This window comes from Callospermophilus lateralis, chromosome 1 (assembly GCF_048772815.1).
Source record: "Callospermophilus lateralis isolate mCalLat2 chromosome 1, mCalLat2.hap1, whole genome shotgun sequence".
NCBI classification, from domain to species: domain Eukaryota; kingdom Metazoa; phylum Chordata; class Mammalia; order Rodentia; family Sciuridae; genus Callospermophilus; species Callospermophilus lateralis.
Window position 1 is genome coordinate 55,323,699 of NC_135305.1, and position 15,748 is coordinate 55,339,446.

Below are 15,748 nucleotides of genomic sequence, written 5' to 3' on the forward strand. Positions count from 1 at the left end.
TCTAGGAGGTCAGCAAATGTTTCTGTCCTAATCGCTGCTGTTTTCCCAAAGCCTTGTCAGTGCCAGACACATAATAGGTGCTCACTAAACATTTATTAACTGGGTGAATAAACAGATGAACTGTTTACTCGACCCACAGAATGTAGACCCATCAGTACTCCAGAAGTGGACCCCTGGCCACCTCCTCCCATCTTGAATTGAACCTCATTCTCTAAAACAGGTATAGAAGTGCCTCCCCCCGCCCCCAGTCGCATGGTCCTTACTGCTAATGTTGAGCTTCCAGAGCTTTGCACATGTACCGATACCGTCTGCTTTACTCACAGTTCCTTGTCTGGAATAGTCACTCAATAAACATCTCCTGAGTAAATGAATAAGTAGAGAGAGTTGGTCAGAAACCTATGACCAACTGACCCAGGCTTCTAGGTTCAGGATTCTCCATTTTATCTGCAAGGCCCGGGGGCTACCATAACAAATCACCACAAATTTAGAGACCTTAGGTGACACAAATTTATTCTTTGACAGTTCTAGAGATCAGAAATCAAACATTGGTTTCACTGTGCCAAAATCAAGACCACATTCCTTCCAGAGACTCTAGGGGAGAAATTGCTTCTTGCCTCTTGAGCTTCTGGTGGCTGCCAGTGCTTCTTGGCTTGGGCGGGCTGCATCACTCCAGGGCCAGCATCTTCAAAGCCTCCCGTGCTCCATCTTTACATTGCCTGCTGTTATGGCTTGGATCTGAGGTGTCCCCCAGAGCTCCAGTGTGAGACAGTGCAAGAAAGTTCAGAGGAGAAATGATTGGGTTGCAAGAGTCTTAACCCAATCAGTGAATGAATCACGGGATAGGAATAAAGGGAGGTAACTGGAGGCAGGTGGGGCGTGGCCAGAGGAGGTGGGGCGTGGCCGGAGGAGGCGGGGCACTGGGGGAGTGGCTTTGGGTATATATTTGTATCTGGCAAGTGAAGATCTCTCTCTCTCTGCTGCCTGATCATCCTGTGAGCTGCTTCTCTCTGCCACACTCTTCCACCATGGTGTTCTGCCTTACCTTGAGCCCTGAGGAATGGAACTTGCTCTCTATGGATCGAGACCTCTGAAACTATGAGCCCCCAAATAAACTTTTTCTCCTCCACAATTGTTCTGGTCTTTTAGTCACAGAAATGAAAAAAAACTAACTAAAACACTTCCCTCCTGTGACGGTCGTTATAAAACCTCCCTTGGCCTCTTTCTTAAGTAAGGGTACAAGTGATGGCATTTAGGGTCCAGCTGGATAATCCAGGATGATATCTCCAGCCCAAGATCTTTAACTTAATCACCTCTGCAAAGACTTGACTGTCTAACGTGACACTCCTAGGGTTCGGGGATCAGGACCCAGGGTCTTTAGGGGCCCCAGGCTCCTGCAGATGTCATTAGTGAAACACCTTTGCCAAGTCCAGACATGTCATATATTCAGAATTTCTCTTCTCCATCCCCCTTGTAGGACCTGCCATGGAGAAGAACTGGTAAATGCTCTACCACTTCCAAACCCAGACCTCAGAAAAAGAAAACGATGGGCCTAGAAATCCTTCACCACCACTCGCTTCCCCGGCTCACACATCCTTGAGAATCCAGAGGAGCTTAGGAAGGGGAAGCTCCTCATTAGTGGGCTCCACCTGACATGCTGCCAACACCCACTGGGAGGAATGGACAGTTCCTGAATGGGCAACAAGACGACGATTACTTACCAGCCCAGAGCTTTGCCTGTGGACAGGTTTGGGCTTTGATCATATGTGGTTTGTCCCTCCCAGCAGTCTGAGGAGGGACTGTATTTTGACTAAATTCATTCTTTGACTTTTTGTCAGTATACACGGTGTATGTATACTGAGTAGGAAGACGGGGAGAGGGAGAGCAAATGGCACTGGATAGGCAGGAGAAAAATTAGTTTATCTTCCCCCAATTGAGGGGACCCTGATGCGATCCATTTAAAAGCATAGCCTCCGGAGAGGGCTACTAAAACCCTAATAGGGTCATTTCATAATAACTATTTTCAAACCCCTGGTCTTGACCACCAAGTTGCACCATAAACCTGGTTTCTTGCTGAGAGGAGCAGGCTATTTTACAGTTCTTAACATTTAAAAAAATTTTTTTTTTTTTTTTTTTAGTTGTAAACGGACACAAGACCTTTATTTTATTTTTATGTGGTGCCGGGAATCAAACCCAGTGCCTCACACATGCTAGGCAACTGCTCTACCACTGAGCCACAACGCCGGCCCCAGGGCTCTTACGTTTATTCGTCTTTCCTGATTTCTTGTCAAGACAACACTGATGTGGGACTTTGGTCCCCATCCCCAGATCCCCACCCATGAATCTTCTTGAGAAGGTATCAGCAGCAGGATTTGGCTTCCATTGCACCTGGGCTGAATCCTGAAGTCCCTGCTGCCGGGCAGAAGCTCCGGAAGCTGAGACCAACCTGCCTCTGCGTCGTGGTGGTGTTCACCAGTTCTACTACGCTCAGCTCTGCCTGGGGCTCAGTGCTCACCCTGCAAGAAGAGAGGAAGGCATGATGTGCGGGTGGAGATGGGGGTTATAGTGACAACCAAGAGGACTGTCATGAGGTCTGAAAGTGGGGAGAAGGTTCTCTTCTCTCCCTCACCCCCCAGGTAAACACTGGCAGAGCCAGGCAGGCACAGCAGAGGACCAAAGAGAAGCGGGAGGCTCAGAGCCCAGCTACAAGCTCACCCACCTGGTCCTAGCCAGAATTGGATGCCCCGCAGGCCCTCCTCCATGGTGCAGGGAATCTGCCATGAAGCCTGAGATTCCACTCCATGAAAGCTGTTGCTTTGGGGGAGCTACAACAAAACTGGTGGGTTTTGACTATGTATTAGATTCTTGGGTTGGTGCCAGAAAAATTTTTTTGAGAACACATCAGTATAATTATAAAGCACATCAATGGGACAACATGATTCACCCTGCAAAAAATCTAAACAAACTAGTCCCTTCCAAGTCCCATTATAGCCTTGCATGAATGGAGGCACACATTTTGTGGTTGAGGGAAAGAATGCACATCACCAGCTCTTACTTGCAGTGACTTATCTGTGAATTTGTTAAGTGACTAAAACCCCTCGAGAGGTTTACTGAACTATAGAAATAGAAACAAAAATTATACCTCATCTGTGAGCTCAGACTGCAAATTTGAAACAAGGAGCTTAAGGGGTTTGAGAGCATCAGATGAGACTGAAAATTTCACAGGATTTCATTGAAAATTTGGTCATATTAAAAAAGTATGTAACTCTATAACGGAGAAGACTGATGGATATAATTACATACAAAATAAGGACTTCTGAATCTACACATATACATGCACACACAAAAGTCTATATAAAAAGTGAAAAGACAAATAGCAAATTAGAAAAAAAAATTTCAACATAACAAAGAGGGTTATTTTATTATCAGGTAGGGGAAAGATGAACATTCTAATGGAAAAGTGGGCAATTTAAAAATAAAAATATACCAATCATTAATAATCAAAGATACAACTTAAAATAACCAGGAGATAAAATTCTCTCAGATTGAAAGATGAAAAAGAGTGACAGGCTCAGCACAGACGAGGCTGTGAGGGAGTGGGATTCTCACACTCTCCAGCAAAGTTTGGCAATTCCAAAATTTTACATGCATATCCTATCCCCTTTGACTTGGCAGTTTCACTTACAGAAAAGCATCTTTAAAACATAACATGGAGGACTGGGGCTGTAGCTCAGTGGCAGAGCGCTTGCTCATGTGAGGCACTGGGTATGATCCTCAGCACCACATAAAAATAAATAAAGGGGGCTGGGGTTGTGGCTCAGTGGTAGAGCGCCCGCCTCGCGTGTGTGAGACCTTGGGTTCAATCTTCAGCACCACATAAAAATAAATAAACAAAATAAAGATATTGTGCCCGTGTATAACTAAAAAAAAATAATAATAAAAATAAATAAATAAATAAATAAATAAAGGCCTTCTGTCCATCTACAATTAAAAAAAAAAAATTTTAAACATAATTATAGATATACAAAAGGATTTAGCAACACAAAACATTCATTACAGCATTGTTAATAATAATATTTAATAGAAGGGAGACCAACAGAGTGGAGGAAGGAGACGGAGAGGGAGGGAGAAAGGAAGGGCATCGGGAAGTACCAGATTACACTATGTCTGTGTGCGAATGAACCACAACGAATCCCACTTACATACACAATTATCATGCACTGATTAAAATAATAATAATAGGGCTGGGGATGTGGATCAAGTGGTAAGGCGCTCGCCCGGCATGCACAGGGCGCTGGGTTCGATCCTCAGCACCACATAAAATAAAATAAAGATGTTGTGTCCACCGAAAACTGAAAAATAAATATTAAAAAATATTCTCTCTCTCTCTCCCCCTCTCTCTCCCCCTCTCTCTCCTCCTCTCGCTCTTTAAAAAAAATAAATAAATAAAAAATAAAATAATAATAAAATTATTTACTACAGTTATGGTTCACAAATTAAACTAATGATTAAAATAATAATAATAAATCATATCTAGGGGAGGGAGGAAGAAAGGGAAAGAGCAGGTACTAGAGAATGAGACTGATCAAATCGTGATGTGCAGTATGAATATGGCATAATGGTTCCCACTACTATGTATAATTATAACGCATCAATTAAAAAAAATACATTTGGGGCTGGGGTTGTGGCTCAGTGGTAGAGCACTTTCCTCACATGCGTAAGGCACTGGGTTCTATCCTCAGCACCACATAAAAATAAATAAACAAAATAAAGGTATTGTGTCCATCTACAACTAAAAATATATACATATATATATATATATGGACACAATACCTTTATTTATATATTTTATATATATATATCTATATATACTATCTATATATACTACTATTATATATATATCTATGTATACTATCCACACATTATTTATCTATTTATCAATCTAAATTGCATATAAATAACTTCTGGGTTATAATATCTTACTTATGCCTTTCTCCATTGCTAATTTTTTACAATGACTGTTTTATCTGTAAGGAAAAAAAATATAACCATTTCAAAAAGACAGAATGCATATGTAGGCAAATAAATACCCATAAGCTGGGAGTATCCCTATTGGCCACTGAGAATTCACAGAATTATTAAGAAGTCCAAAGTACATCAATTAGAATTAGGGTAACCATTATAATTTATAATCCAAACCTGGACACTTTAGGGTCCAAAGGGGAAGCTATCAATAGTTTTGCTGGTGTGACCAGCGTAATCCGGGACTCCCCAGACAAACTCAGCCACTTGGGCAGCCTAATTAAAAGGAAAGATTTTTTTACCCTGTCTCTGAAAATGACCCAGTGTTGGAGTGCTAGAGGGTAAACCCCAAACATAGAGACTACCCTTTTATCAGCGGAATGGGGTGCAGTTTCTAAACATGCCAACAAGATGGTTAAAGAATCTTTAAAAGTTCATTTTTCTCACCTAATTAGCTCATTCATGTCAACGGAGGTCTAATTTTAGAGATCTGTTCTTGATAAAAATTATTTCTCTGAGAAATAATACCACTTGGCTGAGAACACGCTGTCGTTTTACCCATGTTTTGTGATCTTGGAAACACTGTGTGATTCTCTTAAATGCCTCTCCGCTCCAGACCCCCTGAGACTTACCTGTGGCGAACGCTTTGTTTTAGGGAAGTGTCATCTCTGTGACCTGGGCTCTTCCTGAAGATGGCTGTGCCCCCATCAGTCACCACTGGGTCACTCTGCCCACCGGCTATTTATATCCTCCCAGCCTATCCAAGTCCAGCTCAGGTTTCTCTCCTCTCCCAGGGCTTTGCTGTCCACCACGGCAACCTGTCCTGCTCAGCTCTTGTGGCATTCATTATCTGCAGGCAGATCAGCGCCGGCTCATAGGCCATCCTGTTCTCCAATTTTTGATTGCATATCCGTCTCCCTCACACCAAGCAGTAAGCTCCTGGTGAGAAACGGCTCTCAGGCTGTCCCACCTGGCACTTGGTACACCACCAGTTCAGGTAAATCTGTCAACTTCTCCTCTTCCAATTATAAAGTGGGGGTTGTAATTCCTTAATATACTCCATCTCAACCCAACCAGGGTAGTTACTAGGCTTTATATGAGACAATTTTATTAGTCCAATTCCCTGAATGCCAGGATATTTGCATAAATAGAAAAATAAAGACTTTCCCAAGAGAAGCAACTGCTGAGGCCTTTCTCCTCTAAAACACTATGAGGTGACTCACACTCGAGACTCAGAACAAACTTAGAACAGGACAATCCCATTGGAGGGGTAGTGTGGGCATAGGTACGTAGGATAAAAGCTTGGGCAGGCTATTTTAACACTCACTATACTATCACTCCCATCTTACAATGTTTTACTGTTTTTTTTTTTAATTCTCCCTGTATCAAAAGACCAGTGTGAATTTATCAGTCCATCGATTCTCCAACATTTGCCCCCACCCTCCTAAGAGTTGAGCACCTGCCGTTACTTGGTATTGATTGTAACCTAAGCAACACATATTGCTCCATCAATCGTGGGTCAATCTATAATTGAAACGATACTCTTTGCACCTCCCCACTGCCAAATTTATTAAACTGGTACACACGTCAATGTCTCTTTCTCTAAGCCAAGCTCAGACGGAGACTTAAGGGTGACTTAAGCCCCAACTACAGCGTGAACAATCAAAATTAGATTCCCAAGCCATTTTACTCATCCAGAACCCAAGGTAGTGTATTTCTCATGCATGACAGATTCCTTGGGAAATCTGTCAACTCAAGTGCATTTCTTGTAACCTGCATCACTCCACAACACCAACACAGCATCCTGCAGGGGAGGGGGACTCCTAGTCAAGCAAAAAGTAAGACTCACAGTTGAACTGAAGAGTCAACAGCACCATTCCTTCTGCTACTTCGGCTAGCATCGTACTGAGGATTAGGGAAAGACACACCTTCTTCAAGAAGCTTTGCTTCCCTCTGATAGAAAACAGTCTTAATGTTCCTGATTTTCTTAGAATAAACTACTTCATAGCCATCTGCTAAGTAAGCCATCATAATAAATCTATGACATCTGTAACGTGAATAGCGATCCTTTAGAAGCAGCAGGAATATGCAGTGTACAACCTACGCGTCAATGCGGGCCAGGTGTCTATAACTTGAGAATATAAGAAACCAGTGGGAGGGAGCCATTCTGTATTTTACTTCCCCCCTGAGCCTCGATTTCATCATCTGTAAATTGGGTGTAATAAGAACTATCTGGCATGGGTATCTTAGCACTGATCAGCCTTCCCATTGGAATAGTAAAGCAATGGTCTGTAAATGATTCCGACAATAAGAAGGAGACATTACTTGATTACCACGTAACTAGAGCCATAAGACGGACAGCCTACAGTCTCTTCGCTTTTTACAAGTATAATTCACCCCATCATCAAATTTGGGTTTTGAAATACTGAACGTGAAAAGACCTTGGAAGCTTTTCTAGTAGCCATGATGGGTCTCACGGCCCCCACCACACATTCTTATTAGATTTCTCTGTGATCAGAGAGGCCCACTGTGGCAAAGTTGTTAATGAAGACTAGGCATTGGTTATCCGAACAATAAAAAGAGAAAAAGAAAACCTGAAGTTAACTAGCCTACATCAGGGTTTCTCAATCTCAGCCCCATCACGTTGGACCAGATGAACTTGTGGGAGGCAGTGCTGTGTGTCACACTGTAGCGCATTCAGCAGCACCGTGGCTTCCACCCATAGATGTCAGTAGTATTCTCACCCCCCACCTCCCATGACAACCAAAAATGTCTCCAGACAAAGCTACATACCCTCTGGGAAGAGGGGGTGATGAAATCGTCCTGGGTTGAGAAACCCTGGTCTACATGGGAACTTAAGTCCTCGCGTGGTTCTGGTGAATTAGCAAGCTGACTTCCAACCCAAGGAGACCCGGCCTTTAAGTTCTGCTACGACTCTTCTGTGACCTTAAGGATACTAGGCTTCTCTTTCCTGTCCTACAACTGAAATTCAAATGCTGGCCCCTCCTCTCCAGGAGCTCTCTCTTTGAGAAGGAGCTGGAGCGAGGGTGGAGGGAGAGGTATCCGGGCATCGCAGCCCAGGCATCCTCCTGAGCTCTGAATAATGGTGCTATTACCACACAGGGCTGGCCTGAAGTAAAGCTGCCTCACTTGGGCCTTCTACGGGGGCTCCCCTGGTTTAAAGGAATCCAGAGTCGCACTGAGGTCATCCCAGACAAGTCCCCCTGCAGGATGCTGCCAGGTCCAGCCCTCAGCCAGAGTCCACCGGCTCAAGGGCCCTGATCTCACCTCAGGCCTGCTTCTTCCCTTTCCCCAGCCTTCACTTCCAAGGCTCCTTTGACGGACAGATGGGAGTGTCCACATCACTCAGGAAAATTCCCAACTAGGACGTGCAGGCAGTGGCCTTTCCAGATACTTGGACATGCGTTTCCCTACGTCTGAGATATTTGGTTTGGAAAATCACTTTGGGGGAAGCTTCACCAAGATCTAAGCTGGCTGCAGCCATTGAGCCCACGTTCACAGCATCCTGTGCAAGTGAAGTGAATTAGGTCCCCTCCAGCCTTCCTGACAAGGTCCACACTCCATCATGTCCGGTGGAAAATGTCACGGACAGCGCACTCCTCAGGAATCACAACCACTTTTTTAGAAAGTCTTCTAAATCCATAGTGGAATGAAAACTTTTTTTTTTTTTCCCTAATAGAAAGCAAAGCATATTTTTAAGCAAGAGTAATTAAAACAGTGTGGAATTGGTACAGAAAAAAATAGTTTAAGCCATGGAACAGAAAAGAGAATTGAGGGATAGACAAGTATGAGGCAGATCTCGACAGAAAGGATAAACTATTTCATATGTGGTGCTGAGGGCAACTGGAAATTGGGGAAAACATTTAAAAAAATAACTTTTTGCGTCCTATCATCAGCTAAAACAACTTGGAAAGGTAAATGTAAAACAAAAACCTATAAAGCATAAAGAGAAGATGCAAGAAAATATTTTCTGACCTTGAGGAAGAAGCAGAATTAAGAAGACACAAAGTCTGATGCATCCAACTACATCCAAATGGGGAGGAAAAAAAAGTGTATGGAAAAAAACACCATCAACAAGATTAAAAGCAGAAAAACAACAAGCTGGGAAATTACATTATTAAAAAGATCTAAATTTAGAATGTATAGACAAGTCCTACAAATCAATACAAAGATCTAAAAATACCAATAAGAAATCATCAAAAGATACAGCAATTCACAGAGTGAAAATTCAATGATCATAAGAAAAATGCTGCAAAAATATCCTAGAAACAGGGGAAAAACAAGTTAAATATTTTTTTACTCATAATGTTGGCAAAAGTTAAAATATTTGAAAATGTTGAGAACTAATTAGGGTGTGAAGAAAAGGGCACATTCCTGTACTGCGTGTGGGAGTATAGAGTCAGCTGCCTCAGAAGACAATTTGGCAGAACTATTACCATGGAAAATGCACATACCCAGCAATTCTACTTCTGTGTAGAAATACTCCCTCAGGTGCCCAGAAAGCAAATATAAAAATAAAGATGATGACAAACCTATTTTTTATAAAACCAGAAACCTAAATGTCCATCAAGAAGACAGTAAATAAATAGACTCTAGATCATTTTATGGAATACTATACAGCAGTTAAAAAGGGTGAGGTATTCTACATGTAAGGACATGTAATAGTATGTGTGAGAAAAAAATTTGCAGAAAAATGCCCACAAAATAAAGCTATTCATATTTAAACACACACACACAAGTACACATACACTCACATGCATGCAGCAGTATCATCTACACCTGTAATAATAGATATTGAATGTAGATAAATGTAAAGAAATGGCATGGAAAAAAAAATTTCTCCAAACCTAGAGTAGGGGAGTGGCCACGTTTGAAGGGAATAGTAAAAGGAAAACTCTCCCTTATCTCTATTGTTTTAATATCTTTGGAAGAAAACCTGTTCCTATAGAATTTTTAGAATTCAATATTAAGTTTCTTTTACAAAAGAAAAGAAATAAATGCTTCTAAGATGAAAAAAATTACCAGAGACTCCCATTCTGCTTACACTGTCAGGCAAAGGAAGCTTTGCCCCCAACCAGACTGGATTTTGCAGATCCTTTGCATAACAAAAAGGTCTTACAGGGTCTGTCCTGAACAAAGGACTATTGACTCTACCAGGACACACACACACACACACACACACACACACACACACACACACACGTCAAGATGAAGTTTGGGACAGGAGTTTCAGATAGGGGTCTCCACATCATTGTTGCAAGGGCAGCGGCTCCATGCCAAGGTAAGAGCAGAGCTTCAGTTTCCTTTCCAAACCAAATGATGTCTGCCAGGAGCAAGCACGTGTGCCCTTCCCCACATCAAAGCGCCAGAGTGTTTCCAACTGGCCACTGCTGTCTACAATGTCAAATGCTTGGTACTCCAAATTACACAGGGAACTTTTTTCTGTGTGTGTGTGTGTGTGTGTGTGTGGTGCTGGGGATTGAACCCAGGGCCTTGTGCATGCGAGGCAAGCACTCTATCAACTGAGCTATACCCCCAGCCCCCATTGTCTACTATCTCCCAGGCCTACGCCAAGGGCTCAGTACCCAGAATCCTTCCTGATCCTCACAATAATACCAAGAGAAGAGCCTTAGTACCCATTTAACAGCTGAGGAAACTGAGGTTCCAGTGGATTAAGGAAGCAGACTGATCTCAAGCAAATGACTGAAGGGCGATTGCGACGTTCACCACTGACCTCCAGATCTTGCTCTGGCCTCCAATCTGCACTGCCTCCCCAGTTGTGTTACATGGTGAGTCTAGAGAGATAGATAGGCTTGGCTCCAATTAATATATGTACATAAATGTTAAATTTATTCATATTTAGGTGAAGGGACAAAAGTGATTTCTATGAGAGAGAGAGAGAGAGAGAGAGAGAGAGAGAGAGAGAGAGAGAGAGAATGGGCAGTGGTTAGGAACGGGGCTGGATCTGCCGCACGCAGGGAAGGGAGTTCTCCACCACCTGTGGCATCGGAGTGGTTCTAGAGAGCCATGAGGACTCCTGAGCGTTAGGGCAATAACACATTCCCACTGAAGCTCCTCTGCCCCAGTTGGAGTGCCAGTCTCATGTTTTTCCAGTCTCATTTATTAATGGTATCCAGACTTGCACATGGCTGGGACCCTGGTGAAACCAGTAAGCACAATCCTGGATTCCTCTCTTCTTTCCTACTCCAGTTGCTACTTGGGTTCTATTAGCCCAGTCCTGTTTTTAATCCGTCAGGATATGAGGGGCAAGAAAAAGGGAGGTATAGTTGTTGACAAGGAAGGTAGAGGGTACACGTGCCCTCCAGATGCTGAGAGATTTTAGAAAAAGGAACAATGTATGTGATTACACCCCCCCACACCAATAAAATTCTCAGGGAGAGCGGGTTAGGGAAATACATTCCGAGAAAAGAGAAGCAGATGGGATGGATGGATTCAACCAAGGCAAAGAACACCCAACAATTCCAGGGATACCTCATTTCAATGGAACATGCCTTTTCCCCTTTCTGCCTCCAGGTAACTCCCAACAAGCATCTAGGTAGGAGGCCAGGGTCATCTCAACCCCAGCAGGCATTTAATAGCCCCAAATGAGAGAGCACATACCCCTCTTCTCTTCTGTTCAATACTAGGATGAAAATAGCACATAAATCAGGCTAAGTGAATGCAGGATACATATAAGATGCACATTTCTACAGAGCCATGTGTTATTCAAATTAAATAGGTATTTTTCCATTGTCATCTCCATAGAATGGATTTCTTTATTTGATCTATGGGAGAGAGTCTCCTTTTTAATTAAACCAACCACTCTATCATTTTTCTAAGAAAGATAATAAAACAATAAAAATATTTATATCCCCTTTATCTTCCTAAACATTAATCATGAGGGGAAGAGAGTGTGAGGCCTTTGCTAGAGAGTTTATCACACAAACATTATACTAACATGCTTTAAATTACTGTTTTGCAGGTCACTTTATTTCTATTAAGAGTGTATAAGATTCTTATTGACTCTGACAGTATGTGCAATCATTTACTACCAAAAGGAATTCAGATCTGCAGTAAATTTGCCATAAGCATGGTTGATATATGAATATAAATGTATATTTGACAATACACATGCACCATGTTGACCTGGACACTAAGCAAACTGACCTCAATTTTCATCCAAAGTGAAATGTAAACACCTAGTTTGATGAGCAATGCTTTCTTTATTCTTTGCTCCCAGCTATGCAATTTAATTGACAGCCGTGTTATCCAGCAAAGTCATAAGTGGTTTACAGTTTCACCAATTTGGGATTATAACCTCTAGTCAGTGGAGAAACTGTGGAATGTTTAGACTACAAACCACAAAAACATATCTCTCTAACTGCACCAATTTATATGTCTTCTGATTATCAATTAAACATGGCAATGTAGCCAATATTTGTAGAGATGCTAGATTTCAGCCCACACTTTACTATGTCACGAAGTAAAATCCTCCTAGCTAGAAGGGAACAACTTCTAGGCTGTCATGCCATCTTTAGGGTTTTGGATAATAGCTTATTATTACCCAGAAGTCCTGGGTAATACTCTGCAGGGGAAGTAAGCTAATGTTAAAATATGAAACCATTCTCTTTTTTCTCTGTAATTGAGGGTCCCAGACATCTGACAGTAAGATATCTTTGATTTCTTTTTTTCTTCTTCTTTTTTTTCTTTTTTTTCAGTGATATAAGTGTCTCTCAGGAAAGGAGACAGAATTCTGGAAGCTGAAGTCACTGGTTCCCAGAAAGTGAACTTATTCACATGTCTATGGACAGAATTCAGCTCCTCCCAGCCTGTTGGACTAAGGACCTCAGGTCTTCACTAGCAACGAGTCTTCTGGGCACAAGGTACAGAGGTTTACTGCCACACAAATCTCTTTATAGGGTAGCTCACAACATGGCAAGGGCTTCCTTTAGAGCAAGAGAATAAGCAGGATGCAGGTCACATCATTTTGTAACCTAAGCCAGAGGTGATATCCCATTACTTTTCCTATATTCCATTTGTTAGTATTCAGCTGGTTAAAATCAAGTCACCAGGTCCACATACTAAAAGCGCAGAGCTGGGGATGTAGCTCAGTGGTAGAGTGTTTTCCTAGCATGTAGGAGGCCCTGGGCTCAATCCAAATATAAAGGGAAGGGGATCACACAAGATATGACGCCCAGAAGGTAGGGATCACTGGGGCCATCTTAGAGACTGCTTGCACCTTCCTTGCATGCACAATAATAAAGGAATAAATACCAAAATAGACCATGAATAGTGGGGAAATAAGAAAGCAGAATGGGAAGGGAAAACGTTCCAGTGATATACTGATTATTTATGCCTCTGCTGGTGCTCACTCTCATGCATTCTCTCCCAAAGCCAGCCAAACAACCTATCCTGTGACAAGTGCTTTGTTCAGAGAGTTCTCTAACACTATCTCCTCTTCTCTACCAGCAAGCACCCCCAGAGTTCAAGTTCCAGCTCTTCATACTATGAACATTTCAGCATTATTTTTCTAACCAGCTCCCATATTCCAATATGTCCAGGACACTTAAGCCAGAATAATTTAAGTCATATTTTTAACTTATCTCCAGAAGGCCCTCAGTGGCCCCCTAATGTCAAACAAGATCTAGACTCCATAGGCTGCCATTCAGTGTATCATTTGACCTAGGCCTGGCTAGCAAAACTCATCATCCCCCAAACTCCAGGAACAACTCCGGCATCCTAGGCAAACCAGCAGAGACTTGAAGCCTCTGCTGATATCATCTTCCCCCTTCCTTGGCAAGACCAGTCTTCAGCTGGTCATTATAAATCCTTCCCAATTTCCAGGATGCAGAACAGAGCCCATCCTCTCTGTGACACATTTTCTGATCACTCCTAACTATTTCAGTTCCTCCTATGAACAAGCGAAGCTGCAAGAGACCACAGCACTTACTACATCGGCCAGTCACTGTACATGTGTCATGTTTCTCTAAGGAGTGGATAAGCTTCTTTCCTCTCTTCTTCCAGAGACCACAGCATGCACCTCTGTGAGGTCCAAGAGAGATCTCACATGTCTTCCCCTCCTGAGGGTGGCTGGTCCATGAGAGATAAGGTTGGCTGGAAAGATGAATGATGGATGGATGGATGGAAGGAAATGTCAAGCACAGTGTTTAGCATCTCATAAGAGGTCAACACATCATAAATATTTGTTACCACCACTGATCCTAACAATGTGAAATCTGCACCTTAGTTCTGTGTAGGAACCCTTCCCCAAAAGAGCAAAAGCAAGTGAGATTTACCTACCTTGGACATAAATAAGACTATTCACTTCAAACATCACAGCTGAGGCAAATTTGTAGCTCCCCCTTCATCACCCATCCTAACACTGGCCTTCAGACACAGAATGCCAAGTGCCAGAGCCTTAGATGACACAGCCAGGACAGAACTCAGTCAATATAAAGCAAGTTTAAATCAATATTTCAGCAACGGGACAGATGAGCACTTGGGAAACAGCACTGGTGAGAACGAATGAGTGCTGGTGAAATAGAGGAAAAATTATCCATCGTGAGTGGAGGGCCGCCCACATAGTTCGGGTACTTTCTAAAAAAACAAACAAAAAATATTTTCAAGAAGATGACAGAAGACTTTTTAAGGTCTTTGTTATCTACATCTAGGGACAGAGGGATACCCTGATTAAAGCACAGAACGTCCAAATTCCAGGGGAAACCTAGCCATCCCTTTCTCGTTGGAGCAGTTAAGCCTGAAGCGAATCCTCCTAGGTATCAGAATCCTGGCGGTAGCATGCCTGCGCTATTCTTGGCCACCTTCATCTCACCGTAGGGAGCGCAGGAAACTGCTACAGGGATGGGCCCGCTAGCATCATTTCCCAAGAACAGAAATTTAGCTCCCCTGCTTTGGTGACCCGGAGCTAAGTCTCCGCGGTGGTTCTGAGAGCCCGGGGCATGCATCGCGCAGGGTACCCGGGGGCACCGCGGCTCAGATTGAGTTTTGAGTTTTGCATGCCCCGCAGCCTTCTCTTGCCCCCAACTTACCTGCATTTAAGGACCCATTGATTTCACCTCCCAGAAGCATCCGCAGAATCCCCAAGATCTACGGTCCACCAGAGACTGATAGGATGAAGGGGATGGTGGCCAGGACGCGAGGTCACCAGGGTCCCCACCCTACTTGGGGTGGGGGACGTGCACACCTACTCGGCTCCCACCCATTAAGCCGACAGGATCTCCACAGGGGCGCCTCACCGTGGGCGACAGGGACCCGAGGAGGGAGGGACACACAAGCAAAACTTTGGGTCCTCTGGCCGCAACTCTGCACGAAAGACAACCCCTTCTTCAGCCCCGAGTCAAGCCGGCCGCTCAGATCCAGGCTCTGGGACTCGGGGTGGCGTGGGCGAGTGGAGCCGCAGCATCTCGGAGCCCCGAGAGCGAGCGCCGCAGCCTCGGGGCTCCGGCACGCGGCGGTGGCCGGGCCGCGCAGCCCCTCCCTGGGCGTGCGGGCTGGCCGCCCGGCGGGCGGGCAGGCTGCAGGGCGCCTCTCTGCTGCCCCTGGCGGCCGCGCGCGCCGCGAGCAGAGCCGAGCCCGGCCGGGCTCCCGAGCGCCGGCCCCTCCTCCTCTCTCCTCCTCCTCCGCCTCCCTCCTCCCATCCCTCCCTCCCTCCCCCTTTCAGAACACTCAATGTCGGAACGTTCCGAAG

The 15,748-nt window shown here is 43.9% G+C and overlaps 1 long non-coding RNA gene across 1 annotated transcript; it reads right to left on the reverse strand.

The window, feature by feature from the left end:
- Nucleotides 1-663: 663 nt before the first annotated feature.
- LOC143404024 (uncharacterized) lies at nt 664-5,740 on the reverse strand. The gene is made up of 4 exons (XR_013091916.2): nt 5,652-5,740; nt 2,717-2,833; nt 2,259-2,513; nt 664-1,477 (listed from the first exon to the last, which is right to left on the reverse strand). It is a non-coding gene; the product is annotated as an uncharacterized LOC143404024 (long non-coding RNA).
- Between the last annotated feature and the right edge of the window lie 10,008 nt (nt 5,741-15,748).